At 34.9% G+C, this 10,385-nt stretch overlaps 1 non-coding gene across 1 annotated transcript; it reads left to right on the top strand.

Annotated features, from left to right (window-relative positions):
- The first annotated feature begins 9,354 nt into the window (after positions 1-9,354).
- On the top strand, positions 9,355-9,461 carry LOC127675999 (U6 spliceosomal RNA). Its single transcript, XR_007975641.1, has one exon. It is a non-coding gene; the product is annotated as a U6 spliceosomal RNA (small nuclear RNA).
- The last annotated feature ends 924 nt before the right edge of the window (positions 9,462-10,385 follow it).

Genomic DNA, 10,385 nt, shown 5'->3' on the forward strand with positions numbered 1-10,385 from the left:
TCCTTTTTTGGAAATTATATCTTATCATACATGTTATTTCTTTGCTTTTTTACTAAATCTACAACATCTATTTTAAATCCCAGTGATAACCCTACATAGAGTTGCACTAAAAGCAATACATTTATGGTAACGTTATACAATTTATTTATCATTTTCTTGTTGACACAAATTTAGCATTCTAGATGTTTTCTATGTCAAATGTTACTGTGATGGACATTATAAAGTGTCTTTTGTGTTTTTATCACTTTTGTTTATCAGCTTAGTGTTTTGCATTTGTTCACATATGCCTATATATATTGGCTTAGTCATTGTTCTAATACTGGGAGGAACAACCATGGCCAAGGCAACTCTTATAAAATAAAAAGCATTTAATTAAAGATTTACATACACTATAAAAGGTTTAGTATATTATCACCAAGACTGGGAACATGGCCACAGAGAAAAAAAAAGGTCTGGTAGTGAAATGAGACATTTATATCCTGATTCTTAGGCCTAGAGAGAGAGAAAGTTCAGCAACTTAGTGTGGGCTTTTTGAAATTTCAAAGCACACACCTCCTCCTAAAAAGCTCCACTTCCTCCAACAAGGCTCCACTTCCTAATACTTTTCAAATAGTGCCACTCTTGATGACAGAGCATGTAAGATCCTACTGCTGCTGTTTGGATTCAAACCACCACATTCACAGGTATGATGCTAACTTATCGCCAATATACTTGGGTGAAATATATTTTCACAGCTTTTAGATGGCATTTTTACTCATTTAATGGGATTTATTTCAGGTTTTATTTATTTCAGTTTTAATAGTCAAATTTCAAATATTTTATGTTGTGTTAGGGATTGAATCTTAAGCTGTTTATATGCTTAGGAAAAAATCCACTTTCTTACAGCTTGAAACAACATATAAAACTATTAGACATAAAAAACAGACAAGATTATAATTTTGTAAGGGTTGGGTGGGAAAACAGGGGGAGGGAAGGGGACTGATGAGACTTTCGGGGAGTGGGGGTCCAGAAAAGGGGAAATTATTTGAAATGTAAATAAATATATCAATAAATTTAAAAAAAATGAAAATTTTGAATATAGATAAAACTATACATCTACTTATAGAGAAAAATTTTGGTAAGATACATTATATACATCATGTGACGCTGAAAATGTATTTAAAAGAATATATCTGTGTTCTATGTATTGAAACATAAAGGGATAGCCTGGCTATATTAAATTGGCCTTTAAAAATAGTTTTTGTATTTGTAGGTCACAAGCACTATATCTATGCATTCATGGGTTTTCATGATTTAAAATAAATCTAATACCATTAAAGGAAAGAATTTCCAGTGATAGGTTCCAATTTTTTATACACTGCTATGTTTTCAACTTGCTATAATAATGATGATGATAGCTTATGCTTTCCAACAATGATACTTTTGTTTTATGGCTGTATGAATAATGCATGTTATTTTTAAAAAACAGCATTACCATAAATGCATCTAAGAAAAAATAATCTTCATTTTCACCACATTAACCAAACAGTCATTAACACTATAGTGGTAATTATTCTGTTAAGTACCTACCCATGTGCATGATATTAACTAAACAGAAAAGTACTGTCTTTAATTTCCAGTAAGTACATAAAAAGCAGTCTGTTAGTTTAATGGACAATTCACAGGTAAGATAGAATAGGCTATGAGAATTTCATCTTTTACATGCCATTATTTTTAAAAGTCTAACTTATTTAAGCGTATTATTGCATTTGTCTATGGTTTGCTAAATAAAGTTAGATTTAAATATCCTAACTAGAGAACAGTCATATATTTTCCATTGTAGTAAAATTGAATATTTCAATATGACATTTGTATTAATTCTTAAGAATGTAATACAATGCTTTTTTATTTGGTTCACACCTACTCCTTCCCAAATTTTTCCAGGCATAAATTCTAGTTCTGCCATTCTCATCCCCACCCACTTTGGACCCGACTTTTAAAATGTAAACACTGAGTCCATATTTGATTTGTGCTTCTTATATAGCCTGGGTGTGGGATTATCCACTGGAGCATATTTGACTTACCCGGTGTCATACATTTAAAGACAACTGACTTTCCTTTTCTAAGAAGATATCAAGTGTCAATAGCTCCTCAATCAACGATGGATACTCAGAGGCCCACTCCACTAGAAGGATTTGTTCTTGTAAAGGTAACCACAGCTGCTGCTAGTTCACGAGGGTAGTAGCCCAGAAAACACTTTTTCCCTCTGCTCCTCCAGATTTCTGAGACTTTCATTCTTTTTGTGCCCTGTTCCATGATAGTCCCTGAGGATTTTGTGATATAAATGTCCTATTTATTGGTGAACATGTCACAGATAATTCTTTGCACTTTTAAGTTGTGAATTTCCACATTAAACAGCACCTACTGCGCAAAGAAACTTCTCTTATGGATAGAGAAACAGATTTGAGGGCAGTCTGATACTATGCTCATTTAGCATAATATTTGCAGTAGATTCACTTCCTGGGATGTCTTTTATCCTTCCCATGTTTTCTTGGACATATTTACAGTAGCAGGTATTTATTTACTCCTACAGATAAGGCCTGAAACCCAGTCAAAGAGTAGTTACTATTGACACAATATTTATGCCACTATTAAAGTTCTGGGTAATATATTGCTCTGTTGAATAGTTCACAGGGTTCATAGTTGTAGAAAATTGTTCATAAAATTTCCCCCACAACAGTCTACATGACAAATTCTGGTAATAAGAAAGCTAAATAACAAGGAGAAAGCTTCCTGGTCAGTACCAACTTGAGTTCACCATGTCTTGGGACCAGTGTGTGACATCATCATCAGTAAGATATTGTTATTTAAGAATTGAATATCTAACAAAGAATTTTTACCCGAAGAATATCGAATGGCTGAGAAGCACCTAAAGAAATTTTCAACATCCTTAGTCATCAGGGAAATGCAAGTCAAAACAACCCTGAGATTCCACCTCACACCAGTCAGAATGGCTAAGATCAAAAACTCAGGAGACAGCAAATTTTGGCAAGGATGTGGAGAAAGGGGAAACACTCCTCCATGGCTAGTGGGATTGCAAGCTGGTAAAACCACTCTGGAAATCAGTCTGGTAGTTCCTCAGAAAACTGGGCATGATATTACCCGAAGACCCTGCTATACCACTCCTGGGCATATACCCAGAGGATTGTCCAGCATGTAATAAGGACACATGCTCCACTATATTCATAATAGCCAGAAGCTGGAAAGAATGCAGATGTCCCTCAATGGAGGAATGGATACAGAAAATGTGGTATATTAACACAATGGAATATTACTCAGCTATTAAAAACAATGAATTCATGAAATTCTTAGGCAAATGGGGGGAACTGTAAAATATCACCCTAAGTGAGGTAACCCAATCACAAAAAAACACCACGGTATGCACTCACTGATAAGTGGATATTAGTCCAGAAGCTTGGAATACCCAAGACACAATTCACATATCAAATGATGTCCAAAAGAAGGAAGGAGAGGCTTGTGGTCCTGGAAAGGCTTGATGCAGCAATGTAGGGGAATACCAGCACAGGGAAGCAGGAGGGGGTTGATTGGGGCACAGGGGGAGGGAGTAGGGCTTATAGGAATTTTGGGGAGGGGGTAACCAGGAAAGGGGAAATCATTTGAAATATAAAGACTATATCTAATAAAAAATGTTTTATGAAAGAAAAGAATTGAATATCTATAAGTTCCCTCACCCTACTGTCGGGCATTTCATCTAAGGTCCCTCCCTTTGAGTCCTGAGAGTCTCTCACCTCCCAGGTTTCTGGTGTACTTGGGGGGGTGTCTCTCACCTCCTCCCTCCTGAGGTTGCCTTTTTCCATTCTTTCTGCTGCCCCCTCAGGGCTTCAGCCAATAACAGACCAAGTTCCCATCTTCTCCCCAAACCCTGTCCACTTTCCCTCACTGGTCCCTTCCTCCCTCCAGCAGTAAGACAGGGCATCAAGTGAGGGAGGGAGTTGCCATCCCACAGTCACAACTCTGACCCGTAATTGTTCCTGTCTGAAAGAACTGCAAGGATGGAAACGGAGAGGAGCCTGAGGAAAAGAAGGTCCAGTGACAGGCCCAAACTGGGATCCAGCTCAGGGGGAAGCTCAAGGCCTGACACTATTTCTGAGGCTACAGAGTAAGGGGCCTGTCATGACTGCACTCTGAAAGACCCAATAAGCAGCTGATAGAGTCAGATGCGGATATTTGCAACCAACCAATGCACAGAAGCTGCTGACCCTTGTCATTGAATTGTGGAAAGGTTGAAAGAAGCTGAGGAGGTGGGCAGTCCTGAAGGAGGTCTCAACTAATCTGGAGCCCTGAAAACTCTCAGACATTGGACCACCAACCAGGCAGCACAACCAGCTGATATGAGACCCCCAACACATATACAGCAGAGGACTGCTGGGTCTGGGTTTAGTCAGATAAGATGCACCTAACTTTCAAGAGACTGGAGGCCCCAGGGAGTTTAGAGGTCTGGTGGGCTGGTGGGTGGTGGGTGGTGGAGATATCCATATGGAGACAGGGAAGGTGGGGAGGGCATATGCAATGTGGAACATTTGGAGGGTGGACAAAGAGGGGAATAAAATCTGGAGTTTAAAATAAATAAATAAGAAAAATATCTAATTTAACATTTAGCATTTAAATCAAATTTAGCATTTTCAGATGATGTATTTATTTATGAGTAGTCGTTGTTTCATGAAATTTATTAATATTAACCTTTTTTGGTCAGACTAAGGAGATGAAAACAACATTTTGAATATGTTAGACATGCATTCTACTATTGAGCTCTTATCAGTGTTACTGAAGGTCTTTAAAGATAATCATTACATTTTTCCTGTAAAAATTAATTTTAGCTGGAATAAAGAAGGAGAAAATTCTCTAACTCATTTAATTCAAAATATGTTTTTAAATTCAGCTCAGATAACTGATTTTATCCCATGGATTTCTGGTAGTCCATTTCTTATTACAGTAAATATTTTTTAACTTTAGTGCTTTATTTGATGTATTTCAATTTTATTTTGATTATCATGAGAAAATGTCACTTAAATATTTTAAATTTATTAGTAAGAATTCTATTGTTGCTAACTGATCACTTGTTAATAACATTCTAGATATTTATTAATATTTTATATTTCATATATTGAAGTTTATGTTTGCATTTGTGGCTGGTTTTATGTTGTCCCTGATGTTGCCTAGATTAATGTCAAGTATTCATATGCTACACTTGATATCAAAGTCATTTACTCTTCAGAAGTTCTTATATGGGCACATTTTTCTGATCTGTTATATATTTTCAATAACATTAACCAATTTCAAATGTAAAATGAGATCAGTTTGTTAACTGTGTACACATGAATTTCTGTAAGTACCTAGTTGTAGGAAATAGTTTTATCATCCTAAAACATTTTCCACTTCCATCCCAGGTCTCATGCAACCACTGATCTGTTACATAGCACTATTTTTTTGTGTGTGTGTGTGTGCTTTACTCTGCTTTGCTGTGTGGTTTCAAAATGTCCTATAAATAGAACGAGACTTCCTTGATGCCTTCCTCTTTATTTCAATCAAAACCCAAGTTCTTGAGGACATTTAACCTATCTGTTTTGCTCATGGTATTGGTACAGTGACAGGCAGGCAGATCAATGGAATAGAATTGAAGATCCAGAAATGAACCCACACACCTATGGCCACTTCATCCTCGACAAAGGGGCTGAAAACATCCAATGGAAAAAAGATAGCCTTTTCAACAAATGGTGCTGGTTCAACTGGAGGTCAGCGTGGAGAAGAGTACAAATTGATCCATCCTTATCTCCTTGTACTAAGCTCAACTCCAAGTGGATCAAGGACCTCCATGTAAAGCCAGACACACTGAAACTAATAGAAAAGAAACTGGGGAAGACCATTGAGGACATTGTTGCAGGTGGAAAGTTCCTGAACAGAGCACCAATAGCTTATGCTCTAAGATCAAGAATTGACAAATGGGACCTCATAAAATTACAAAGTTTCTGTAAGGCAAAGGACACTGTTAAAAGGACAAAATGGCAACCATCAAATTGGGAAAGGATATTCACCAACCCTACATCTGATAGAGGGCTAATATCCAATATATACAAAGAACTCAAGAAGTTAGACCCCAGGGAACCAAATAACCCTATTAAAAATGGGGTACAGATCTAAACAAAGAATTTTCACCTGAAGAAATTCAGATGGCCGAGAGGCACCTTAAGAAGTGCTCAACATCATTAGTCATTAGGGAAATGCAGAATATGTGTATATTTCAAGTTACAGTGTTTAAGGAAAATAAGGTTGAAATGGAATTAATGTTATTAACCAGTGGTATTTCTAGCCTTGGATTATTAGGGTAGGTTAAGTGAGTTCATGAGACTCAATAAATTCAGAATGGAAAGTGAAAGGAAAATATGGTGAAAATAGAAAGATTTTTCAAAGGGAAAAGTAGTGTGGTTCTATGACATAAATTTAGAAACTGTGTGCCTAAAAATATAGATTCGTCAACTTTTTAAAGTGTCTAGAATTTGAAAAACCAACTTGTTATTTTAGAAAAATAAATGAATGCTAATTTTAATAGAATGATAATGTAGAACTTCTTTGAGTCTCATAATAAATGTACAAACGTAGGTTCTTGTTAATACTCATTTACTGTCCTGTCAGATATGCTAATTTGGAAATATTTTGTGCAAACTAGTACATTGAGTACCTCTTGTCCATCATCACATTTCAGAATTCAAATGCATGTTTTGGCTATATTAAACAAGATAATACTTGTTACAGTCTGATGCACTAGTAGAACAGTGTCTGTGTTAAGAACTGTTGTTATGGATATTTTTGTCAACTTGACTACATCTGGAGAGAAAACCTGAAAAACAAAATACATACCTGTGAGGGATTTGTTTGCTTTTTCATTTTATTTGAAATATATTAGTTCCAATTCTAATTTGGATCTTTTATGCAGGAAGACATGCTGTTAATCCATATGCAGTGTTTAGATCATTAGCCACTCATGTTTCATAGGTCCCTGTATATCATAATGCAAGCTTTGCTTTTGTCAGTTTTGTATTTTGTTATTTTCCTTTAATCCTTCAGGATTAGAACAATAAGTGCTATTTAAATACATACTAACATGAAAGTCTTATTAATGTTATTCAAAAATCATTGGAATTTTGATAGAGCATCAATGAATATATTTATTTACATAGAAAGGTAGTGACTAAAGAATATGTTTTATTTTCTGATTGATATTTCTCAATCACTTCTATAGAAATTATATTGAGTATTAATATTGTTTCCATTAATCAAATTGATTGTTACAACAATGTTAAATGTCCACATTAAATAAAATAACCAGATAATATAGGAAGTTTCTATCAACCTTGTTTCCATGCTAGTTTCCTTTTAATGGACATGTTAATGTGAATTATTCATGACCCTTGATTAATTCATATTGATGTATTAAGCTTTATTCAGCCTTCATTTTTTTTTTAAGACAGGGTTTCTCTGTGTATCCCTGGCTGTCCTGGAACTCATAATGTAGACCAGGCTGGCCTCGAACTCAGAAATCCACCTCCCACAGCCTCCCAAGTGCTAGGATTAAAGATGTGTGCTACCGCTGCCTAGCTTTACCCAGTCTTCAGTCTTTGACTGTATAACCCAAAAATTCACAAATGCATAATGGCTTAAAAATATTTGTTTTGGGGCATAGGTTTCCTACCCTAAACTTGTCCAGTCTTGTATCAACTCATCATATACCCCTATTAACCTTCTTTTCAAAGTTTCTTTTTTTTTTTTTTGCATTTTCTGAAATGTAATATAGTTGGAATATTTGTTTAGTTTTTAATTATCTTGATGTAAGGAGATTCATTTAGGAAGGGAAAGTGTCAACTGAAAAATGCTTCCATATTATATGATAATGTAGTCAAGTCTGTAGGGCATCTTCCTGACTAATTATTGATATGGGATGGCATACTGCACAATGGATGATGACAGTCTTGGCAGAAGTTTGTACCAGGTAGCATTACAAAACAAAACAATAATAATAATAATAATAATAATAATAATAATAATAATAAAGCTTAGCAAGGAATTTAAAGCAAGCCAATAAAAAGTATTGTTCCATGATTTTTCTTTCAGGCACCGAATCTAGTTCTTTCCTATTCTGCTTGAATTCCTGTCTTGTACTCTTTCAATTATTAACTGTAGTTGGGATGAGTAAGCCAAATAAATCTTTCCCTGTCCAGCTGGGTTTTGTTTGTGATCTTTGCCATAGCAAATGAAAGCAAAATAAGACAATACTTTCCTTGTTATCAGTGACAATGTTATATAATATTTTCGATATTCATGAATTGAAGTCAATTTAGTTGTTTTTAATTTTGAGCACTACAAGCATTTCCTCCTTTAAGGTTTAAATGATGCACTGATTTATAGACAGAAAATATGTCTTTAAGAGTAACTTTATTCTTATATTCTTTTTGTTTTTTAGTATTTTTGTTGTTGGTTTTGTTTTGTTGTTGTTTTTTGTATTCTAATACTAACTTTCAATTCAGAGTATCTTGTCTTACATCGAGGTCCTTGATTCTTTAGAGTTGCTCGTTCATTGTCATAAATATGGGTCCATTTTTATTTTAGGTGTTTAACTATCTACACCAGCACCATTGATTTTCTCCAGTGTGTGTTTTTAGATTGTCAAAAAATCAGATGTATAGGTGAAATTACATCAGGATCTTCAATTTGATTCAATTTATCAATGTGTCTGTGAGTATTAACACAGAGACACACAATAGGACAATGTATATTGAATGGGAATCTTTGGAATACTCAGTCCTAAATCAGATATCTTCCTCATACCTCATTTATCAAAGCTTCATGTTTGACAAGTGGGCCTTTTAAATGTAGCTTTGTTTTGATATTTCTTATCTTATTCAATTTTTTCTATGTTAGCCTTGGTTTTAATGTGTTTTTTTGTGGTTTTTATTTGTGAGAGAAAAAGAGAAGAATGGTGGGGGAGCAACAAAGAAAGACAGAAAGACAGTGAGAAAATGAACATGGAGGTTGAATGTGTAGAGGACATGACAGGAGTTAGGGAATGCAAAATCATGAACAAAATATATTGTATGTAAAATATAACATATAAACATACAAAATAAATATAATCAAGATACACTGCATGTTATAAATTAGAAGCATTTTTACTGAAAATATTCCATGGAAAAATTTCAACTTTTTATAGTAAATATTAAGCACTTTGAATATGTATTAATTTAATAAAACTATATTTTCTTTATAAGAAACTATTGAAGTATGTTAGAAAATGCCTACCTTGTGTTCGCTTTGGCAGCACATATACTAAAATTGGAACGATACAGAGAAGATTAGCATGGCCCCTGCGCAAGGATGACATGTAAATTCGTGAAGAGTTCCATATTTTTAAACAAAAAAAGAATATTAAAGACAGTAAGAGAAAAAGGGCAAGTAGCATATAAAGGAAGACCTATCAGAATCACAACAGACTTCTCACCAGAGACCATGAAAGCTAGAAGATCCTGGGCAGATCTCATGCAGATTCTAAGAGAACACAAATGCCAGCCGAGACTACTATACCCAGCAAAACTCTCAATCACAATAGATGGAGAAACCAAGACATTTCATGACAAAACCAAATTTACACAATATTTTCCACAAACCCAACTCTGCAAAGAATAATAGGAGGAAAACTCCAATACAAGGAGGGAAACTACACCCTGGAAAAAGCAAGATAGTAACCTTCCTTCATCAAATCCAAAAGAAGATATCCACTCAAATATAAAAATAACATCAAAAAATGACAGGAAGCTATAATCTCTACTCCTTAATTTCTCTTAATATCAATGGACTCAATTCCCCAATAAAAAGACATAGACTAACAGACTGGATAAGGAAACAGGACCCTACATTTTGGTCCATACAGGAAACACACCTAAATGTCAAAGACAAAAACTACCTTAGAGTAAAAGGCTGGAAGACAATTTTACAAGCAAATGGTCTTGGGAAACGAGCTGGAGTAGCCATTCTAATATCAGATAAAATTGACTTTCAACCTAAAGTCATCAAAAGAGACACTGAGGGACACTTCTTGTGGTCAAAGGATAAATCCACTCAGAAGAACTTTCAATTCTGAACATCTATGCGCCAAATCCAAGGGCACCCTCATTCGTAAAAGAAATTTTACTAAAGCTCAAAGCACACATTTCACCTAACACAATATGGGGGACTTCAACACTCCACTCTCCTCAATGTACTGATCAGGAAAACAGAAACCAAACAGGGACACAGTAAAACTATTGAAGCTTTGGAACAATTGGATTTGACTGATA

This window comes from Apodemus sylvaticus, chromosome X (genome assembly GCF_947179515.1).
Source record: "Apodemus sylvaticus chromosome X, mApoSyl1.1, whole genome shotgun sequence".
Taxonomy (NCBI): Eukaryota; Metazoa; Chordata; class Mammalia; order Rodentia; family Muridae; genus Apodemus; species Apodemus sylvaticus.